This window comes from Coregonus clupeaformis, chromosome 20 (assembly GCF_020615455.1).
Source record: "Coregonus clupeaformis isolate EN_2021a chromosome 20, ASM2061545v1, whole genome shotgun sequence".
NCBI lineage: Eukaryota > Metazoa > Chordata > Actinopteri > Salmoniformes > Salmonidae > Coregonus > Coregonus clupeaformis.
Genome location: NC_059211.1, coordinates 14563882 through 14586912, shown reverse-complemented (window position 1 = coordinate 14586912; position 23031 = coordinate 14563882).

Here is a 23031-nt window from a genome sequence, read left to right as displayed (position 1 = left end):
CATGCAGTGATCCACAACATCCACTGGATGTCATCATCTCCATATCTCTTGGTCCTGAGGGCTCAGAAAGGAGAGAAGTTCCTCATGAAATCCAGAGCTTAAACAGAAGCTACAGTCAATAAGTCATTGCCAATAATCAATGATGAAATTAATGTTAGATTTACAAAAATGCGGTGTAATGCCAAGCTTTGCATTGCTATGACAAGCCTTTCCCTTTCACACTAAGTGAAATAAAAAATATGAAAGATTAGAAATTTACCACACAAATTATAGCAGAGTAATATGTTAAATGATACCACTGCTGAATAGGACAGTATAGAGTAATTAGACATAATAAAACAGCTTATAACAGAACTGTGCTAGAGGCGTCACTATAGACCGGTTTCGATCCTGTGATCAGGAGTCCTATAGGACGGTGCACAATTGGCCCAGCATTGTCCGGGTTAGGGGAGGGTTTGGCAGAGGGGGCTTTACTTGACTCATCGTGCTCTAGCGACTCCTTGTGCCGGGCTGGGCGCCTGCAGGCTGACTTTGGTCTTCATTTGAACTGTGTTTCTTCCGACACATTGGTGCAGCTGGCTTCCGGGTTAAACGAGCGGGTGTTAAGAAGCGGGGTTTGGCAGGTCATGTTTTGGAGGACGCATGCCTCGACCTTCGCCTCTCCTGAGCCATTTGGGAAGTTGCAGGATCATAATGAGACAAGATCATAATCATGAAATTTGGGAGAAAAAGGGGGTAAAAATTAGAAAAAATAAAAAAATAAAATAAGTAATACATAGATTGGCATTTTTTGTTGGAGCCCTCTCATAGTACATTTCATACACAGATACAGTAAAAAGATCACAAATAGAACATAAATAGAACATCAATCCAATTAAAAGTGCTAAAATTAGTTTATACTGATATGAAGGGAAGTGGTGATAGATCTCTCATGGTACATAAAACACAACCTACACAATTGGGTACATAGATGGCATATAATTTCAATTTTTATTACTTTTTTATTTTAGGGGGTAGATCAGCTTTAATATTGCAGATAGATTGTAACTTCCATCAATATAATTGTCTGCATCACTTCCAATCCCCATATATGTTGTTTTTTCTCGCAAATATATATATATATATATATATATATATATATATATATATATATATATATACAGTTGAAGTCGGAAGTTTACTTACACTTAGGTTGGAGTCATTAAAACTTTTTTTTTTCAAGCACTCCACAAATCGGTGCGAAAAGTGCAAATCAATCCTAGAATAACAGGTACAAAAGTATCTATATCCACAGTAAAACGAGTCCTATATCGACGTAACCTGAAAGGCCGCTCAGCAAGGAAGAAGCCACTGCTCCAAAACCGCCATTAAAAAGCCAGACTACAGTTTGCAACTGCACATGGGGACAAAGATCGTACTTTTTGGAGAAATGTCCTCTGGTCTGATGAAACAAAAATGTGTTTGGAGGAAAAAGGGGAACGCTTGCAAGCCGAAAAACACCATCCCCACCGTGAAGCACGGGGTGGCAGTATCATGCTGTGGGGGTGCTTTGCTGCAGGAAGGACTGGTGCACTTCACAAAATAGATGGCATCATGAGGAAGGAAAATTATGTGGATATATTGAAGCAACATCTCAAGACATCAGTCAGGAAGTTAAAGCTTCGTCGCAAATGGGTCTTCCAAATGGACAATGACCCCAAGCATACTTCCAAAGTTGTGGCAAAAATCAAGGTATTGGAGTGGCCATCACAAAGCCCTGACCTCAATCCTATAGAACATTTGTGGGCAGAACTGAAAAAGTGTGTGCGAGCAAGGAGGCCTACAAACCTGACTCAGTTACACCAGCTCTGTCAGGAGGAATGGGCCAAAATTCACCCAACTTATTGTGGGAAGCTTGTGGAAGGCTACCCGAAAGGTTTGACCCAAGTTAAACAATTTAAAGGCAATGCTACCAAATACTAATTGAGTGTATGTAAACGTCTGACCCACTGGGAATGTAATGAAAGAAATAAAAGCTGAAATAAATAATTATCTCTACTATTATTCTGACATTTCACATTCTTAAAATAAAGCGGTGATCCTAACTGACCTAAGACAGGGAATTTTTACTAGGATTAAATGTCAGGAATTGTGAAAAACTGAGTTTAAATGTATTTGGCTAAGGTGTATGTAAACTTCCGACTTCAACTGTATATATACACATACATACATATACACATACACATACATATACATATATATATATATATATATATATATATATATATATATATATATATATATATATCCTTTTTTTAAATGTATCTTCCTTTATTACTTTCCAACCCCACCACCCCTCCACTAATTGGAGTAAACTAGTAAACAACAACGCTTAGGCCTCTACTTCCAGCTTATACATACTATATACATTTTATGGACACAGTCAATTTTACAATAATTATATTTAGTTTGTTTTTACTCCTGAACTTCCTCTACCCTCAACCTCTCCAAGGTTAGCTCCAGGTAAATATTGCAGTCCTTTAGCCATTCCTGGACCTGTGTCCAAAAACAAGCTACAAATGGACAGTACCAAAACAAATGATCTAATGATTCTGTCTCTTCGCAGCAAAATCTGCAGAGCTGGGAAGATTGTATCCCCCATATAAATAACATTCTATTGGTAAGTTTTAAATCCGGCGTCGTTTTGCGTATCAGTTCATAAACCATTTGCCATGGAATCGGTACATCAAACATCTCTTCCCAACTATTTTGCAATCTATATGGGACAGCTGTCAATCCTTTGGTCCTTAACCTCTATGGGATCGGTGTCCCGTATACGGGACTGTTGAGCTAACGTGCGCTAATGTGATTAGCATTACTGTTGTAAGTAACAGCAAACTTTCCAGGACATAGACATGTCTTATATTGGCAGAAAGCTTAAATTATTGTTAATCTAACTGCACTGTCCAATTTACAGTAGCTATTACAATGAAATAATACCATGCTATTGTTTGAGGAGAGTGCACAACAACAAAAAACTTAGCACGGCAACTGGTTTGATACATTCACCTCTGAAGGTAAATAATGTACTTACATTCAGTAATCTTGCTCTGATTTGTCATCCTGAGGGTCCCAGAGATAAAATGTAGCATAGTTTTGTTTGATAAAATAAATTTTTATGTTCAAATATAGGAACTGGTTATACAGTTTGAACCCCTGCTGTCTCTGGCTCCACACCCACCCCGCCCGGCCATCTAAATGTGTGAAAGTTAGTGTATAAGCTAATGATCCATCATGTATGACATTCCGGGAGTGTGTAAACTTACATTTTGTATTACCATATCTTTTTTGTATGTTCTCCATAGTTATGTAATTGAAAATGTGTCAATTGACCAATTCGGCACATTTGGGCAGACTTGATACAAAAAAATTGCAACGCTTCACTGGATCAATCTGAAACTTTGCACACACACTGCCATCATCTAGTGGGCAAAATCTAAATTGCGCCTAAACTGCAATATTATATTGTGGCCTTTCTCTTGCATTTCAAAAATGATGGAACAAAAACATAAATAGAAAAAGCATGTTTTTCTGCTTGTATTATCTTTCACCAGATCTAATGTGTTATATTCTCCTACATTAATTTCACATTTCCACAAACTTTAAAGTGTTTCCTTTCAAATGGTATCAAGAATATGTATATCCTTGCTTCGGGTCCTGAGCTACAGGCAGTTAGATTTGGGTATGTCATTTTAGGTGAAAATTGAAAAAAAAAAGGGTCCGATCCTTAAGAGGTTAAATCAAACTGGTATACTTTTTTATTTATCACAGTTTTTTCATAGTTTTCTTTAACCAATTATGGTCTTTAATGCCGGGCCGACAGACAAGTTCCTTACTTTTTCCCCCTTCTACTTTCCTCTTCCAGTTTTCGTGGTAATGCTGCAATTATTTGGTCGGAATTTTGGGTAGAGTGTAAGGGATCGGGGGTTGGCTGGGTCTAGACAGAGTCTGACACTTCCCCGATCTACAGAGAGGGGGAGTCATCAGACTCGATCTGGTTCACCTGAGTTCTGAGCACACCTGTCAGTAATTAGTATAGGATTTAAGGTGTGCTCAGAGGTTCAGTCGGTGCGAGGTATTGTTCCATTGTGACTTGCTAAGCGTTTTGTTCCGAGAGAGAGAGAGAGAGTTTGTTGTTTTTGATTACCCGTGTATCCGACCTGTGCCTTGTTGTTTGACTCCCGTATTGCTTAATCCTCTGCTTGTCTACCCCCAGTGATTACCGTTCTCTGATCCTGTGCCTGTGCCCTCGACTACGACTAAGCCCGCTCCCTTGGTACCTCTGCCTGTCTATGCCTGGCCCGGTTTTGACCACAGCCCGCCCGACCACGATTAAGCTATTCCCTTGTCTGTCCTCTAATAAAGCATCGCTATTCTGCGATTGGATCTTACCACTCTGTCCGAGTATTCATTACATAGAGCAGATATTTCCATATGTTTTTGTTAGCTGCATGTGTGACATAACTCCACCAGTTCTACCTATGATATCACTTACGAAGATTATACCTTTTTTAAACATTCTTTCAAAAAAAAAAGTATTTTTATCAATTAGTATATTTGAGTTTAACCACAATCTTACTAATTTCCTATAGAACCAGTATAACTTTTGTATGACTGAAGCTTTTAGTGATAGGTTTAATGCTTTAATATTTAATAATTTCTGTCCTCCGAATTCATATTCATTATATAAATAGGCCCGTTTAATTTTGTCTGGCTTGCCGTTCCAAATAAAATGGAATCTTTTTTTCTCATATAATTAAAAAAACTGTTCGCTAGGCGTAGGCAAGACCATAAGCAAATAGGTAAACTTTGATAATACTAAGTTAATCAGGGTCATTTTTTCACAAATAGACAGGTATTTACCTTTTCATGGTAGCAAGATCTTATCTATTTTTGCTTACTTTCTATAAAAATGTATTGGAGTGAGATCATTTATTTCTTTTGGGATATGTATTCCGAGTATATCCACATCGCCATCAGACCATTTTATTGGTAAACTACACGGTAAAGTAAATATTTTATTTTTTAGTGATCCAATACGTAATATAGTACATTTATCATAATTTGGTTGTAATCCAGAGAGGTTAGAAAATGTATCTAGATCCTCTATGAGGCTGTGGAGGGATTCAAGTTGTGGATTTAAAAGGAAACATGAATCATCAGCGTACAATGACACCTTTGATTTTAAGCCCTGGATTTCTAATCCCTTGATATTATTGTTGGATCTGATTTTAATAGCTAACATTTCGATGGCCATAATAAATAGATATGACAGTTTAAAACTTTCTGAGAAATAGACATTATTTACTATTTTACACCTAGGGTTACTATACATGATTTTAACCCATTTTATAAGAGATTCTCCAAAATTGAAATGCTCCAGGCATTTATATATAAACTCCAATCGTACTTTATCAAAAGCCTTTTCAAAGTCAGCTATGAATAGCAGGCCTGGTTTCCCATATTTTTCATAGTATTCTATTGTTTCCAGTACTTGCCTTATATTACCTCCAATGTATTGTCCATGTAAAAAACCTGTCTGATTAGAATAAATAATGTCCGACAATACCTTTTTAATTCTATGCGCTATACATTTTGCTAGAATGTTTGCATCACAACACTGAAGTGTAAGGGGCCTCCAATTTTTTTTACGGACTGGATCTTTATATTTCCCACTTGTATCCTGTTTCAGTAATAATGAAATCAGACCTGTCATATCTTAGCTATTTCAAGACTGACCATTGACCAATGTTCTGGAATGGCTATTTTAGAATTTCATTTGCAGACCTTAATTTCAGAAATGTTTCATTGATCTTTGTGTTTCAGTATAATGTGGAGCACTTTCACCTCACATCCCTCTCAAGGATGGGCACCTCTGACTAAAACTATCCACCCTGCCTCACCCACACCTTTAGAGTGTAGTAAATGTCTTACAGCCAGGTTTCATATGCATAGAAACACATTCACATGCATTCAGCCTGCCCCTCAACGTGCAGTGACTTTGTGTTTTTGTGGAAAGTTGAGATGGGGACAGAATGAGACCAGTGTTGAGTGTGCATGCTCTGTCTGGTCTGCTCCTGCAGGTAGGGCCTGTACTACTAAGGTACCTCTGACTTCGGTCACCCCTTCCCCAGGCCTCCACCCTGCCAAAGACACTAGCGAAGGTGGCATAAACATTGAGACATCAGTCATTGAGAGTCCAGCCACATTGCAAGGATGATTTTTTTGCCAGAATGCTATACTCTTGGGTCACTCTTTGATTACTCTTGTGTGATAATGGTGCGTGCATGTGTGTGTAATGCTCATTGAGATTTCTTTCTTATATGATTGGAAAACCATTATTAAAGGGAAAGTTCATCCCAAAACACTTTGTGGCCCTTTATAACACTTGCCTGGCTGTTTGTCAGTACCCCAGACAGTTTTCAGGTCCATATTTTGAGTATTTAGATTTCTGTATTTTTATATTTTGTGGTCCTCTGTAGCTCAGCTGGTAGAGCACGGCGCTTGTAACGCCAAGGTAGTGGGTTCGATCCCCGGGACCACCCATACACAAAAATGTATGCACGCATGACTGTAAGTCGCTTTGGATAAAAGCGTCTGCTAAATGGCATATTATATTATTATTATTATATTATATTATATTATATATTATATAAAAATGGTTTATTTATTGTTACATAAACAACGATTGGTGTCTCAGCATTCCCAAATAAATGTGTTGCTTAATGTAAAAAGTATAAAAAACAAAGACCTACTTCGTGCTTGCCCAAAAGTCTTCCATATAGTCTGTAATCCGATAGATACCCTTCTTTGTGGTTCTAAGATGGATAATTACAGGAGGCGGGACGAATGAGCGTCTTACTATTGGTCTACAAGAAAGGAAATCAGAACGAAAGGAAGTAAACAAAGATGGTTGCTAGCTAGGCTAGCGGTTAGTTATCTCTGAAGTAAAGTAAGTCTAGGCGAATAACGCTAGTAGTCGAGTAGCTGAGTGACATTGGTCAAAATGATACTGAACACAAATATAAATGTAAAGTGTTGGTCCCATGTTTCATGAGCTGAAATAAAAAATCCCAGAAATGGTCCATATGCACAGAAAGCTTCTTTCTGTCAAATGTTGTGTACACATTTGTTTACATCCCTGTTAGTGAGCATTTCTCCTTTGCCAAGATAATCCAGCCGCCTGACAGGTGTGGCATATCAAGAAGCTGATTAAACAGCATGATCATTACACAGATTGACTGCAGGAATGTCCATGAAAGCTGTTGCCAGGTAATTTAATGTTAATTTCTCTACCATAAGCCGCCTCCAACATTGTTTTAGAGAATTTGGCAGTACGTCCAACCGGCCTCATAACTGCAGACCCCGTGTAACCACGCCAGCCCAGGACCTCCACATCTGTTTCTTCACCTGCAGGATCGTCTGAGACCAGCCACCCGGACAGCTGATGAAACTGTGGGTTTGCACAATCAAATAATTTCTGCGCAAACTGTCAGAAACCGTCTCAGGGAAGCTCATCTGCGTGCTAGTTGTCCTCACCAGGGTCTTGACCTGACTGCAGTTTGGCGTTGTAACCGACTTCAGTGGGCAAATGCTCACCTTCGATGGCCACTGGCATGCTGGAGAAGTGTGCTATTCACAAATGAATGCCGGTTTAAACTGTACCAGCAGATGGCAGACAGCATGTATGGCGTCGTGTGGGCGAGTGGTTTGCTGATGTCAACGTTGTGAACAGAGTGCCCCATGGTGGTGGTATGGTTATGGTTCAGGCAGGCATAAGCTACAGACAACGTACAGAATTGCATTTTATCGCTGAAAATGTGAATGCACAGACATATTGTGATGAGATCCTGAGGCCGATTGTCGTGCCATTCATCTGCCGCTATCACCTCATGTTTCAGCATGATAATGCACGGCCCCATGTCGCAAGGACCTGTACACAATTCCTGGAAGCTGAAAATGTTCCAGTTCTTCCATGGCTTGCATACTCACCAGACATGTCACCCATTGAGCATGTTTGGGATGCTCTGGATCGACGTGTACAACAGCGTGTTCCAGTTCTCACCAATATCCAGCATCTTCACACTGAAGAGGAGTGGGACAACATTCCATAGGCCACAATCAACTGCCTGATCATCTCTGTGCGAAGGAGATGTGTCGCGCTGCATGAGGCAAATGGCGGTCACACCAGATAGTGATTGGTTTTCTGATCCACGCCCCTACTTTAACAGATGCATATCCGTATTCCCAGTCATGTGAAATCCATAGATTAGGGCCTAATTTATTTATTTAAATTGACTGATTTCCTTATATGAACTGTAACAGTTAAATCTTTGAAATTGTTGCATGTTGCGTTTATATTTTTGTTCAGTGTAAGTGCATTGTACCCGGATGCAATAATGTTCCGGTCAGATACAGATCTCCTGACCGGGATGGAGCTTTGTGTCAGGCATGGCTGCAGGCCATCCGATATGGTGTCGATGTGATGCCTGAAGTCATTCACCAGCTGCGGTTGACCATGTCCAGTGATCACTTTGTGGCCACTGACTACAATGGGGACCGGTTGAAACCGGGTTCTGTTCCCACCGTCTTTCCACCATGGATGGGAAAGATCCAACCATTCAAGGTATGTTGCTTGCTAGCTAAGTTGCTAACACCTGTAGCTAGTCACCACAAAGTAATTTATAACGTTATTTATTTGCCATTCCCTGAACTAATTTGTGGTGTTTTTAGCTTAGCTACTACTGTAACAGTAATGTTATCCTGTCCTGCTGACTGTTTTGTTTATTTGCTTTGTGATGCAATTCCCTTTTTCATTATAACGTTACTGATAACAAATAGTACATTATTTTCTACTAGGCATCACAGTTTTCTGTAGTGCTATTGATTGCATAAAATTACTTGCCCTAGTTAAGGTCCATGAGTAGGAAACAGCCCTAGCCAGAGCCATATAGATAAATATATGGCTCTGGCCCTAGCTGGTGCATGAGTTGTAATGACAACAAGCTAGCTCAACCTTTACATTATTTCAATTAAAACATTTAGAATATCAGCTTATGCCCTGAATTGACATGTAATGACTGACAACATCACCAATCACTCTTTCTGTTTATACCTGCCTGGGAGGGAATGGAGAAGGAGAGGGGTGGTGGAACAGACATGAGGATAAGACAATGAACCATACTGTCTCTGATTTTATCTTTGTTCAATTTCTCACATCTTCGATCTTTGTATTCGTTTCACAATGTTCCTCAACTTATATCCCCTCCAATAATTGTTTAAGAGGATGCAAGGAAAGACTAATTAGGACTAATTTCTATTTTTGGTTTTGATATTCTGTTACACATCTTTTAGGAGATCCAAGAAGCTGTGTGGAGTATTCCAAACAGGCCAAGGACTGGGTAGAGAAGAGTGTCTGAACAGAAGACATTCAACTTTAGAACCCGATTGGTCCAGCAGGCTGTCAAGCGGCAGGAAGATAAACAGGTCATATACAAAGACCCAGACTTCAAAGTTGACACATCAGACCTACCTCCCAACATCGCACATGGTTGAAAAACCAACCAAGGAGGAGCTGGTGGTAAATCTTTTCAGCCTAACTTTGCAACTGACTTTAGCTAGCCTAATGATGGCAGTGTGATGTTGTGGAATGCCGTCAATAACTTGTCATGTAATCATTGGTGGCTTCGTGCAGTGTGACTGCTATGTAGACCACCTGGAACAGCACCGTTCTCTACCTCAGGGGTGTATTCATTCCGGTAAACACATGGGCATGGAAATCAGAATGAATAGAATATGCTTGAACCCTCTAACCCTGGCAATTTGACTGGTCAACTCACTTGCAATGGCTGCCTGTTGTTGTCATCAAATAAAATGTTATTTGTCATATGCTTGGTAAACAACAGGTGGAGACTAACAGTGAAATGCTTACTTTCGGGCCCTTCCCAAAAATGCAGAGAGAGAGAAAACAAAGAAATAATAAAAAAGTAATAATAAATACACAATGAGTAACGATAACTTGGCTATACACAGTACAAGGGGTACCAGTGCCGAGTCGATGTGCATGGCTACGAGGTAATTGAGGTAGATACACTACATTACCAAAAGTATGTGGACACTTGCTCATCAAACATCTCATTCCAAAGTCATGGGCATCAATATGGAGTTGGTCCCCTCTTTGCTGCTATAACAGCCTCCACTCTTCTGGGAAGGCTTTCCACTAGATATTGGAACATTGCTGTGGGGACTTGCTTCCATTCAGCCACAAGAGCATTAGTGAGGTCGGGCACAGTTGTTGGGCGATTAGGCCTGGCTCGCAGTCGGCTTTCCAATTCATCCCAAAGGTGTTTGATGGGGTTGAGGTCAGGGCTCTGTGCAGGCCAGTCAAGTTCTTCCACACTGATCTCGACAAACCATTTCTGTATGGACCTCGCTTTGTGCACGGGGGCATTGTCATGCTGAAACAGGAAATGTCCTTCCCCAAACTGTTGCCACAAAGTTGGAAGCACAGAATCGTCTAGAATGTCATTGTATGCTTTAGTGTTAAGATTTTATTTCACAGGAACTAAGGGGGCCTAGCCCGAACCATGAAAAGCAGCCCGAGACCATTATTCCTCCTCCACCAAACTTAACAGTTGGCACCGCACTATGCATTCGGGCAGGTAGCGCTCTTCTGGCATCCGCCAAACCCAGAGTCATCCGTCGGACTGCCAGATGGTGAAGCGTGATTCATCGCTCCTGAGAACGCGTTTCCACTGCTCCAGAGTCCAATGGCGGCGAGCTTTACACCACTCCAGCTGACGCTTGGCATTGCATATGGTGATCTTAGGCTTGTGTGTGGCTGCTCAGTCATGGAAAGCCATTTCATGAAGCTCCCGATGACCAGTTCTTGTGCTGAGGTTGCTTCCAGAGGCAGTTTGGAACTCGGTATTGAGTGTTGCAACTGAGGACAGACCATTTTTACGCACTTCAGCACTCGGCGGTCCCGTTCTGTGAGCTTGTGTGTTACTCCTAGACATTTCCACTTCACAATAACAGCACTTGCAGTTGACCGGGGCACCAACAGTGGCTTGCGAAAGTATTCACCTACCTTGGCATTTTTCCTATTTTGTTGCCTTACAACCTGGAATTAAAATGGATTTTGGGGGGGGGTTTGTATCATTTGATTTACACAACATGCCTACCACTTTGAAGATGCAAAACATTTTTTGTGTGTGACACAAACAAGAAATAAGACAAACAAACAGAAAACTTGAGGGTGCATAACTATTCACCCCCCTAAAGTCAATACTTTGTAGAGCCACCTTTTGCAGCAATTACAGCTGCAAGTCTCTTGGGGTATGTCTCTATAAGCTTGGCACATCTAGCCACTGGGTTGTTTGCCCATTCTTCAAGGCAAAACTGCTCCAGCTCCTTCAAGTTGGATGGGTTCCGCTGGTGTACAGCAATCTTTAAGTCATACCACAGATTGAGGTCTGGGCTTTGACAAGGCCATTCCAAGACATTTCAATGTTTCCCCTTAAACCACTCAAGTGTTGCTTTACCAGTATGCTTAGGGTCATTGTCCTTCTGGAAGGTCAACCTCCGTCCCAGTCTCAAATCTCTGGAAGACTGAAACAGGTTTCCCTCAAGAATGTCCCTGTATTTAGCGCCATCCATCATTCCTTCAATTCTGACCAGTTTCCCAGTCCCTGCCGATGAAAAACATCCCCACAGCATGAATGTTCTCGGGGTGATGAGAGGTGTTGGGTTTGCACCAGACATAGCGTTTTCCTTGATGGCCAAAAAGCTCAACTTTAGTCTCATCTGACCAGAGTATCTTCTTCCATATGTTTGGGGAGTCTCCCATATACCTTTTGGCGAACACCAAACGTGTTTGCTTATTTTTTTCTTTAAGCAATGGCTTTTTTCTGGCCACTCTTCTGTAAAGCCCAGCTCTGTGGAGTGTACGGCTTAAAGTGGTCCTATGGACAGATACTCCAATCTTCGCTGTGGAGCTTTGCAGCTCCTTCAGGATTATCTTTGGTCTCTTTGTTGCCTCTCTGATTAATGCCCTCCTTGCCTGGTCCGTGAGTTTTGGTGGGCGGCCCTCTCTTGGCAGGTTTGTTGTTGTGCCATATTCGTTCCATTTTTATATAATGGATTTAATGGTGCTCCGTGGGATGTTCATAGTTTCTGATATTTTTTTTATAACCCAACCCTGATCTGTACTTCTCCACAACTTTGTCCCTGATCTGTTTGTAGAGCTCCTTGGTCTTCATGGTGCCGCTTGCTTGGTGGTGCCCCTTGCTTAGTGGTGTTGCAGACTCTGGGGCCTTTCAGAACAGGTGTATATATACTGAGATCATGTGACAGATCATGTGACACTTAGATTGCACACAGGTGGACTTTATTTAACTAATTATGTGACTTCTGAAGGTAATTGGTTGCACCAGATCTTATTTAGAGTCTTCATAGCAAAGGGGGTGAATACATATGCACGCACCACTTTTCTGTTATTTATGTTTTTAAAAAAAAATCATTTCACTTCACCAATTTGGACTATTTTTTGTATGTCCTTTACATGAAATCCAAATAAAAATGAATTTAAATTACAGGTTGTAATGCAACAAAATAGGAAAAACGCCAAGGGGGATGAAAACTTTTGCAAAGCATTGGTTGGAAAGGTGGCATCTTATGACAGTGACACGTTGAAAGTCACTGAGCTCTTCAGTAAGGCCATTCTACTGCCAATGTTTGTCTATGGAGACTGCAGGGCTGTGTGCTCGATTTTATACACCTACACAATGGGTGTGGCTGAAATAGCCAAATCCACTAATTTGAAGGGGTGTCCACATACTTTTGTATATGTAGTTTATGTACATAGAACAGATAATAAACAGTAACAGCAGCATATGCAATGAGTCAAAAAAGTTGGTGCAAAAAGGATCATTGCAGATAGTCCAGGTAGCTAATTTGTTAACTATTTAGCAGTCTTATAGCTTGAGGGTAGAAGCTGTTCAGGGTCCTGTTGGTTCCAGACTTCTGTGGGAATATCTCAATTGCGTACTCCTCAGTTCTCTCTCCTAGTCTCCTTCTAAAAACACATTGGATGAGAAAGTCAGAGGTCCATCCTCTGGCTTTCTCATCCAATGTGTTTTGAGAAGGAGAGAGGCCGCAAAGACTTTTGGGAGCAATTGGGATCTTCTCTGTGTTTTACATAACCCCACGGTTCTCAAACCTTGTACCTAGAGAGCCACTGTCCTATAGGTTTTCAATCCAAGACAACCCTAATGAAGCTCACCTGTTGGAGTAAAAACCTACAAGACGGTTGCTCTCCAGGAACATGTTTGTAAATCCCTGGTCTAACTAATGCTGAGTGACGGTATGAATGGCGTAGTAACTGTGTAATTGTTGTTTTGGTAACATTTTACGTGACACACAGCGTCATAACACATTATGACACATCCTAACCCAATGTCATAATATGTCATAACAGCTGATCTAACTTGTCTCAACCTGTCATAATATAGTCATAACACTGTCATGACCCATATACTTACACCTGTTGTGACATATATTGCGTTATTTTATGGCTGGATATGACACCTAGATAAGAGTGTCAAAACCCACATTTATTCAAATGTATTTTTCCCTGCCAAGATGTTTCCTTTTTCTAAAGTTCTTTGTTGTTGTTGCTGTAATGAATTCTTGTAATGTTTCTTGTCATCATATTTTAAATGACTTGTAGAAAATACACATTATGACCATCATAATCATATAAGCCAGATAGGCCTATCAGGTACATGCACTTATGTCAGTCATCAGTCACAAAGAGGGTGTCTTGTCCTGCTCCTGAAATATGCTCCTGCATTCATCCCAGTCATCAGAAACAGAGCATTGGGGTAGGCGCATGTCTGACCTCAATGTGTGCGCAATTACAATAATAATTTAATATGGTCAATATATATATGTCACAACAGGTGTAAATATATGTGTCATGACAGTATTATGACCATATCATGACAGGTTATGACAAGTTATGTCAAGTTATGTCAGCTGTTATGACATATTATGACATGGTTATGACCGTGTCATAATGTGTTATGATGCTGAGTGTCAAGTAAAGTGTTAATGTTGTGGTATAATAACATTAAATTGTTTATTAAAAATGTGAACTACAATGTTATTTCTTGAAAATGTTATTCGTATAAAACGCTATGAGCCTTCTCAACTTCCTAGAATCCAATGTAGCTGCTGTTGGGGTCAGGATATGTCACTCCCTGACCTTAGTTTGGTCAGGGTGTGAATGCTAGTTGATCTAGGTTATATATTTCTATGTTGGCCGGGTGTGGTTCCCAATCAGAGGCAGCTGTTGGTCGTTGTCTCTGATTGGGGATCATTCTTAGGCAGCCATGTTGCCTACGTTAGTTGTGGGATCTTGTTTCTGTTTCTGTTTCGGCTTGTTGCTGTTAGCCTTCAGAACTTCACGTTCAGTTGCTTTTGTTATTTTGTCAAGTGTTTATTTAATAAATTAAACATGTACGCATACCACGCTGCACCTTGGTCCGATCCTTTAAACAGCGAACGTGACAGAAAGTCCCACCACCAACGGACCAAGCAGCGTGAACAGGAAGAGCAGACAACATGGACATTGGAGGATATTTTGGACGGTAAGGGATCCTGGACTTGGGAAGAGATCCAGGCAGGTATGGATCGCCTTCCTTGGGAGCAGACGGAGACAGCGAGGGAGAAAAAACGGCGACTCAAAAGGTCCCGATCACCAAGGAAGCCCGAGAGGCAGCCCCATGAAACATTTTTTGGGGGCACACGGGGTGGTGGGCGAAGCAGCAGGAGGCCCTGAAAGACCTGCAGCTCAGCACTCTGAGAGAGGAGACCACCACCTTATGGGGGCTGATAGATAAGAGGGAGCAGGAGCTCTCCCTTCAGAAGGAGGTGCTGCAGGAGGCCCACAGGGAGAATGAGTCAGTGGATTCACGGAGAGAGGAGCTGGCCAGGCAACAGGAGGAGCTGAGAGAGGAGTTAACCCTCCAGCAGCAGAGAGCTCGGGCCTTAGACCAGAGGCTGGCGGAGCCAGGTTTAGCAGAGCCAACTCCCTGCACTCGCTTTGAGGAGCGTGTGACCGTGCAGGCACCAGGCTATACGCCGGCTTTACGCACTGTGCCGCCAGTGCGCCTTCACAGACCAGTACGGCCCGTGCCTGCTCATCGCACCAAACCAGTGGTGCGTGTCTCCAGCCCGGTGCGCCCCATACCTGCTCCTCGCACCAAACCAGTGGTGCTTGTCAGCCAGCCCGGTACGCCCCGTACCTGCTCCTCGCACCAAACCAGTGGTGCGTGTCTCCAGTCCTGTACGGCCCGTACCTGCTCCTCGCACCAAACCAGTGGTGCGTGTCGCCAGCCCGGTGCGCCCCGTACCTGCTCCACGCACCAAACCAGTGGTGCGTGTCTCCAGTCCTGTACGGCCTGTGCCTGCTCCTCGCACCAAACCAGTGGTGCGTGTCTCCAGCCCGGTATGCCACGTACCTGCTCCTCGCACCAAACCAGTGGTGCGTGTCGCCAGCCCGGTGCGCCCCGTACCTGCTCCACGCACCAAACCAGTGGTGCGTGTCTCCAGTCCTGTACCGCCTGTGCCTGCTCCTCGCACCAAACCAGTGGTGCGTGTCTCCAGCCCGGTATGCCACGTACCTGCTCCTCGCACCAAACCAGTGGTGCGTGTCTCCAGTCCTGTACGGCCCGTACCTGCTCCTTGCACCAAACCAGTGGTGCGTGTCGCCAGCCCGGTGCGCCCGTACCTGCTCCTCGCACCAAACCAGTGGTGTGTGTCTCCAGTCCTGTACGGCCCCGTGCCTGCTCCTCGCACCAAACCAGTGGTGCGTGTCTCCAGCCCTGTACGCCCCGTACCTGCTCCTCGCACCAAACCAGTGGTGCGTGTTCCCAGCCCGGTAAGGCCCGTGCCTGCTCCTCACACCAGACAAATGGTGCGTGTCCCCAGCCCGGTGCGCCCTGTACCTGCTCCTCGCACCAAACCAGTGGTGCATGTCGCCAGCCCGGTGCGCCCGTACCTGCTCCACGCACCAAACCAGTGGTGCATGTCTCCAGTCCTGTACGGCCTGTGCCTGCTCCACGCACTAAACCAGTGGTGCGTGTCGCCAGCCCGGTACGCCCCGTACCTGCTCCTCGCACCAAACCAGTGATGCGTGTCTCCAGTCCTGTACGGCCTGTGCCTGCTCCACGCACCAAATCAGTGGTGCGTGTCGCCAGCCCGGTACGTCCCGTACCTGCTCCTCGCACCATACCAGTGGTGCGTGTCTCCAGTCCTGTACGGCCCGTACCTGCTCTCGCACCAAACCAGTGGTGCGTGTAGCCAGCCCGGTGCGCCCTGTACCTGCTCCTCGCACCAAACCAGTGGTGCATGTCCCCAGTCCGGTGCGCCCCTTGCCTGCACCTCGCACCAGACCAGTGGTGCGTGTCCCCAGCCTGGTCCAGCTCCGGTCAGCGGCTCCACTCCAGTGCCAGAGCAGTCCGCTCCACCGGTGCCTAGTCCAGCTCCGGTCAGCTGCTACATTCCAGTGCCAGAGCAGTCCGCTCCCCGGTGCCCAGTCCAGCTCCGGTCAGCTGCTCCACTCCAGTGCCAGAGAAGTCCGCTCCACCGGTGCCTAGTCCAGCTCCGGTCAGCGGTTCCAGTCCAGTGCCAGAGTAGTCCGCTCCACCGGGGTCCAGTTCAGCTCCGGTCAGCGGCTCCACTCCAGTGCCAGAGCAGTCCGCTCCACCGGTGCCCAGTCCTGCTCCGGTTATCTGCTCCCTACCAGTCCACTGGTAATATAAATAATTGTTTATGTAGACCCAGATTGTGAAGTTTGCATCTCATACATTATATTTCTATGGTGTGCATCCACTCGTTCTAGACACTGTTTACCTAGCCAGCATGTCATCATTGTCAGACAAACTTGAAGGGGATTACAGTAGCTAGTTACATTATGGGGTGTAGGCAGGATACTCAATAATAAAGTTGGAAGGATGTCATTAGGTAGACTATTTATTTTCATTTTAGAGAGTAATATAAATATCCTTGTAAAATGAGCACAACTGATGTTTATTTCCACTGTGAAACCAGTTCTGATAAGATTTACTTCAGTATTTAATGTAGAATTAGAGAACTGTCACACACTGATCTGTTTCACCTGTCTTTGTGATTGTATCCACCCCCCTCCAGGTGTCGCCCATTTTCCCCATTATCCCCAGTGTATTTATACCTGTGTTTTCTGTTTGTCTGTTGCCATTTGTTTCGGTAAGCCTACCAGTGTTTTTTCTCCTTGCGCCTGTCGTTCTCAAGTTCCTGGTTTCTAGTTTTCCCGGTGTTGACCATTCTGCCTGCCCTGATCCTGAGCCTGCCTGCTGTTCTGTACCTTGTCACACACCCCAGGATTATTGACCTCTGCCTGCCCTGACCCTGAGCCTGCCTGCCATTCTATACCTTTTGGAATCTGATCTGGATTACTGACCTCTGCCTGCCCTTGACCTGTCGTTTGCCTGCCCCTTGTTTTTGTAATAAACCTTTGTTACTTCGACACTGTCTGCATCTGAGTCACTACTACCTCTTGGTTGTTATCTCAAGGCAAATAGTTTGAGTAGGCTGACAGAGCTGTCACCAGGGGCAATACATTTACATTTACATTTACGTCATTTAGCAGACGCTCTTATCCAGAGCGACTTACAAATAGGTGCATTCACCTTATAGCAAGTGGGATAACCACTTTACAATGTTTTTTTGTGTGTTTTTTTTTTGGGGGGTTGGAGTAAAGGGGGGTAGAAGGATTACTTTATCCTATCCCAGGTATTCCTTAAAGAGGTGGGGTTTCAAATGTCTCCGGAAGGTGGTGAGTGACTCCGCTGTCCTGGCGTCGTGAGGGAGCTTGTTCCACCATTGGGGTGCCAGAGCAGCGAACAGTTTTGACTGGGCTGAGCGGGAACTATGCTTCCGCAGAGGTAGGGAGCCAGCAGGCCAGAGGTGGATGAACGCAGTGCCCTCGTTTGGGTGTAGGGACTGATCAGAGCCTGAAGGTACGGAGGTGCCGTTCCCCTCACAGCTCCGTAGGCAAGCACCATGGTCTTGTAGCAGATGCGAGCTTCAACTGGAAGCCAGTGGAGTGTGCGGAGGAGCGGGGTGACGTGAGAGAACTTGGGAAGGTTGAACACCAGACGGGCTGCGGCATTCTGGATGAGTTGTAGGGGTTTAATGGCACAGGCAGGGAGCCCAGCCAACAGCGAGTTGCAGTAATCCAGACGGGAGATGACAAGTGCCTGGATTAGGACCTGTGCCGCTTCCTGTGAAAGGCAGGGTCGTACTCTCCGAATGTTGTAGAGCATGAACCTACAGGATCGGGTCACCGCCTTGATGTTAGCGGAGAACGACAGGGTGTTGTCCAGGGTCACGCCAAGGCTCTTCGCACTCTGGGAGGAGGACACAACGGAGTTGTCAACCGTGATGGCGAGATCATGGAACGGGCAGTCCTTCCCCGGGAGGAAGAGCAGCTCCGTCTTGCCGAGGTTCAGCTTGAGGTGGTGATCCGTCATCCACACTGATATGTCTGCCAGACATGCAGAGATGCGATTCGCCACCTGGTTATCAGAAGGGGGAAAGGAGAAGATTAGTTGTGTGTCGTCAGCGTAACAATGATAGGAGAGGCCATGTGAGGATATGACAGAGCCAAGTGACTTGGTGTATAGCGAGAATAGGAGAGGGCCTAGAACTGAGCCCTGGGGGACACCAGTGGTGAGAGCACGTGGTGCGGAGACAGCTTCTCGCCACGCCACTTGGTAGGAGCGACTGGTCAGGTAGGACGCAATCCAAGAGTGAGCCGCGCCGGAGATGCCCAGCTCGGAGAGGGTGGAGAGGAGGATCTGATGGTTCACAGTATCAAAGGCAGCAGACAGGTCTAGAAGGACAAGAGCAGAGGAGAGAGAGTTAGCTTTAGCAGTGCGGAGAGCCTCTGTGACACAGAGAAGAGCAGTCTCAGTTGAATGACCAGTCTTGAAACCTGACTGGTTTGGATCAAGAAGGTCATTCTGAGAGAGATAGCATGAGAGTTGGCTAAAGACAGCACGCTCAATAGTTTTGGAGAGAAAAGAAAGAAGGGATACTGGTCTGTAGTTGTTGACATCAGAGGGATCGAGTGTTGGTTTTTTGAGAAGGGGTGCAACTCTCGCTCTCTTGAAGACGGAAGGGACATAGCCAGCGGTCAAGGATGAGTTGATCAGCGAGGTGAGGAAAGACTAATTAGGACTAATTTCTATTTTTGGTTTTGATATTCTGTTACACATCTTTTAGGAGATCCAAGAAGCTGTGTGGAGTATTCCAAACAGGCCAAGGACTGGGTAGAGAAGAGTGTCTGAACAGAAGACATTCAACTTTAGAACCCGATTGGTCCAGCAGGCTGTCAAGCGGCAGGAAGATAAACAGGTCATATACAAAGACCCAGACTTCAAAGTTGACACATCAGACCTACCTCCCAACATCGCACATGGTTGAAAAACCAACCAAGGAGGAGCTGGTGGTAAATCTTTTCAGCCTAACTTTGCAACTAACTTTAGCTAGCCTAATGATGGCAGTGTGATGTTGTGGAATGCCGTCAATAACTTGTCATGTAATCATTGGTGGCTTCGTGCAGTGTGACTGCTATGTAGACCACCTGGAACAGCACCGTTCTCTACCTCAGGGGTGTATTCATTCCGGTAAACTCATGGGCATGGAAATCAGAATGAATAGAATATGCTTGAACCCTCTAACCCTGGCAATTTGACTGGTCAACTCACTTGCAATGGCTGCCTGTTGTTGTCATCAAATAAAATGTTATTTGTCATATGCTTGGTAAACAACAGGTGGAGACTAACAGTGAAATGCTTACTTCGGGCCCTTCCCAAAAATGCAGAGAGAGAGAAAATAAAGAAATAATAAAAAGTAATAATAAATACACAATGAGTAACGATAACTTGGCTATACACAGTACAAGGGGTACCAGTGCCGAGTCGATGTGCATGGCTACGAGGTAATTGAGGTAGATACACTACATTACCAAAAGTATGTGGACACTTGCTCATCAAACATCTCATTCCAAAGTCATGGGCATCAATATGGAGTTGGTCCCCTCTTTGCTGCTATAACAGCCTCCACTCTTCTGGGAAGGCTTTCCACTAGATATTGGAACATTGCTGTGGGGACTTGCTTCCATTCAGCCACAAGAGCATTAGTGAGGTCGGGCACAGTTGTTGGGCGATTAGGCCTGGCTCGCAGTCGGCTTTCCAATTCATCCCAAAGGTGTTTGATGGGGTTGAGGTCAGGGCTCTGTGCAGGCCAGTCAAGTTCTTCCACACTGATCTCGACAAACCATTTCTGTATGGACCTCGCTTTGTGCACGGGGGCATTGTCATGCTGAAACAGGAAATGTCCTTCCCCAAACTGTTGCCACAAAGTTGGAAGCACAGAATCGTCTAGAATGTCATTGTATGCTTTAGTGTTAAGATTTTATTTCACAGGAACTAAGGGGCCTAGCCCGAACCATGAAAAGCAGCCCGAGACCATTATTCCTCCTCCACCAAACTTAACAGTTGGCACCGCACTATGCATTCCGGGCAGGTAGCGCTCTTCTGGCATCCGCCAAACCCAGAGTCATCCGTCGGACTGCCAGATGGTGAAGCGTGATTCATCGCTCCTGAGAACGCGTTTCCACTGCTCCAGAGTCCAATGGCGGCGAGCTTTACACCACTCCAGCTGACGCTTGGCATTGCATATGGTGATCTTAGGCTTGTGTGTGGCTGCTCAGTCATGGAAAGCCATTTCATTAAGCTCCCGATGACCAGTTCTTGTGCTGAGGTTGCTTCCAGAGGCAGTTTGGAACTCGGTATTTTTTTATTTTTTTTATTTCACCTTTATTTAACCAGGTAAGCCAGTTGAGAACAGGTTCTCATTTACAACTGCGACCTGGCCAAGATAAAGCAAAGTAGTGCAATAAAAACAACACAGAGTTACATATGGGGTAAAAAAAAAACATAAAGTCAGAAATACAACAGAAAATATATAAACAGTGTGTGCAAATGTAGCAAGTTATGGAGGTAAGGCAATAAATAGGCTATAGTGCAGAATAATTACAATAGTATTAACACTGTTGCAACTGAGGACAGACCATTTTTACGCACTTCAGCACTCGGCGGTCCCGTTCTGTGAGCTTGTGTGTTACTCCTAGACATTTCCACTTCACAATAACAGCACTTGCAGTTGACCGGGGCACCAACAGTGGCTTGCGAAAGTATTCACCTACCTTGGCATTTTTCCTATTTTGTTGCCTTACAACCTGGAATTAAAATGGATTTTGGGGGGGGTTTGTATCATTTGATTTACACAACATGCCTACCACTTTGAAGATGCAAAAAAAAATTTGTGTGTGAAACAAACAAGAAATAAGACAAACAAACAGAAAACTTGAGGGTGCATAACTATTCACTCCCCTAAAGTCAATACTTTGTAGAGCCACCTTTTGCAGCAATTACAGCTGCAAGTCTCTTGGGGTATGTCTCTATAAGCTTGGCACATCTAGCCACTGGGTTGTTTGCCCATTCTTCAAGGCAAAACTGCTCCAGCTCCTTCAAGTTGGATGGGTTCCGCTGGTGTACAGCAATCTTTAAGTCATACCACAGATTGAGGTCTGGGCTTTGACAAGGCCATTCCAAGACATTTCAATGTTTCCCTTAAACCACTCAAGTGTTGCTTTACCAGTATGCTTAGGGTCATTGTCCTTCTGGAAGGTCAACCTCCGTCCCAGTCTCAAATCTCTGGAAGACTGAAACAGGTTTCCCTCAAGAATGTCCCTGTATTTAGCGCCATCCATCATTCCTTCAATTCTGACCAGTTTCCCAGTCCCTGCCGATGAAAAACATCCCCACAGCATGAATGTTCTCGGGGTGATGAGAGGTGTTGGGTTTGCACCAGACATAGCGTTTTCCTTGATGGCCAAAAAGCTCAACTTTAGTCTCATCTGACCAGAGTATCTTCTTCCATATGTTTGGGGAGTCTCCCATATACCTTTTGGCGAACACCAAACGTGTTTGCTTATTTTTTTCTTTAAGCAATGGCTTTTTTCTGGCCACTCTTCTGTAAAGCCCAGCTCTGTGGAGTGTACGGCTTAAAGTGGTCCTATGGACAGATACTCCAATCTTCGCTGTGGAGCTTTGCAGCTCCTTCAGGATTATCTTTGGTCTCTTTGTTCCCTCTCTGATTAATGCCCTCCTTGCCTGGTCTGTGAGTTTTGGTGGGCGGCCCTCTCTTGGCAGGTTTGTTGTTGTGCCATATTCGTTCCATTTTTATATAATGGATTTAATGGTGCTCCGTGGGATGTTCATAGTTTCTGATATTTTTTTTATAACCCAACCCTGATCTGTACTTCTCCACAACTTTGTCCCTGATCTGTTTGTAGAGCTCCTTGGTCTTCATGGTGCCGCTTGCTTGGTGGTGCCCCTTGCTTAGTGGTGTTGCAGACTCTGGGGCCTTTCAGAACAGGTGTATATATACTGAGATCATGTGACAGATCATGTGACACTTAGATTGCACACAGGTGGACTTTATTTAACTAATTATGTGACTTCTGAAGGTAATTGGTTGCACCAGATCTTATTTAGAGTCTTCATAGCAAAGGGGGTGAATACATATGCACGCACCACTTTTCTGTTATTTATGTTTAAAAAAAAAAAACATTTCACTTCACCAATTTGGACTATTTTTTGTATGTCCTTTACATGAAATCCAAATAAAAATGAATTTAAATTACAGGTTGTAATGCAACAAAATAGGAAAAACGCCAAGGGGGATGAAAACTTTTGCAAAGCACTGGTTGGAAAGGTGGCATCTTATGACAGTGACACGTTGAAAGTCACTGAGCTCTTCAGTAAGGCCATTCTACTGCCAATGTTTGTCTATGGAGACTGCAGGGCTGTGTGCTCG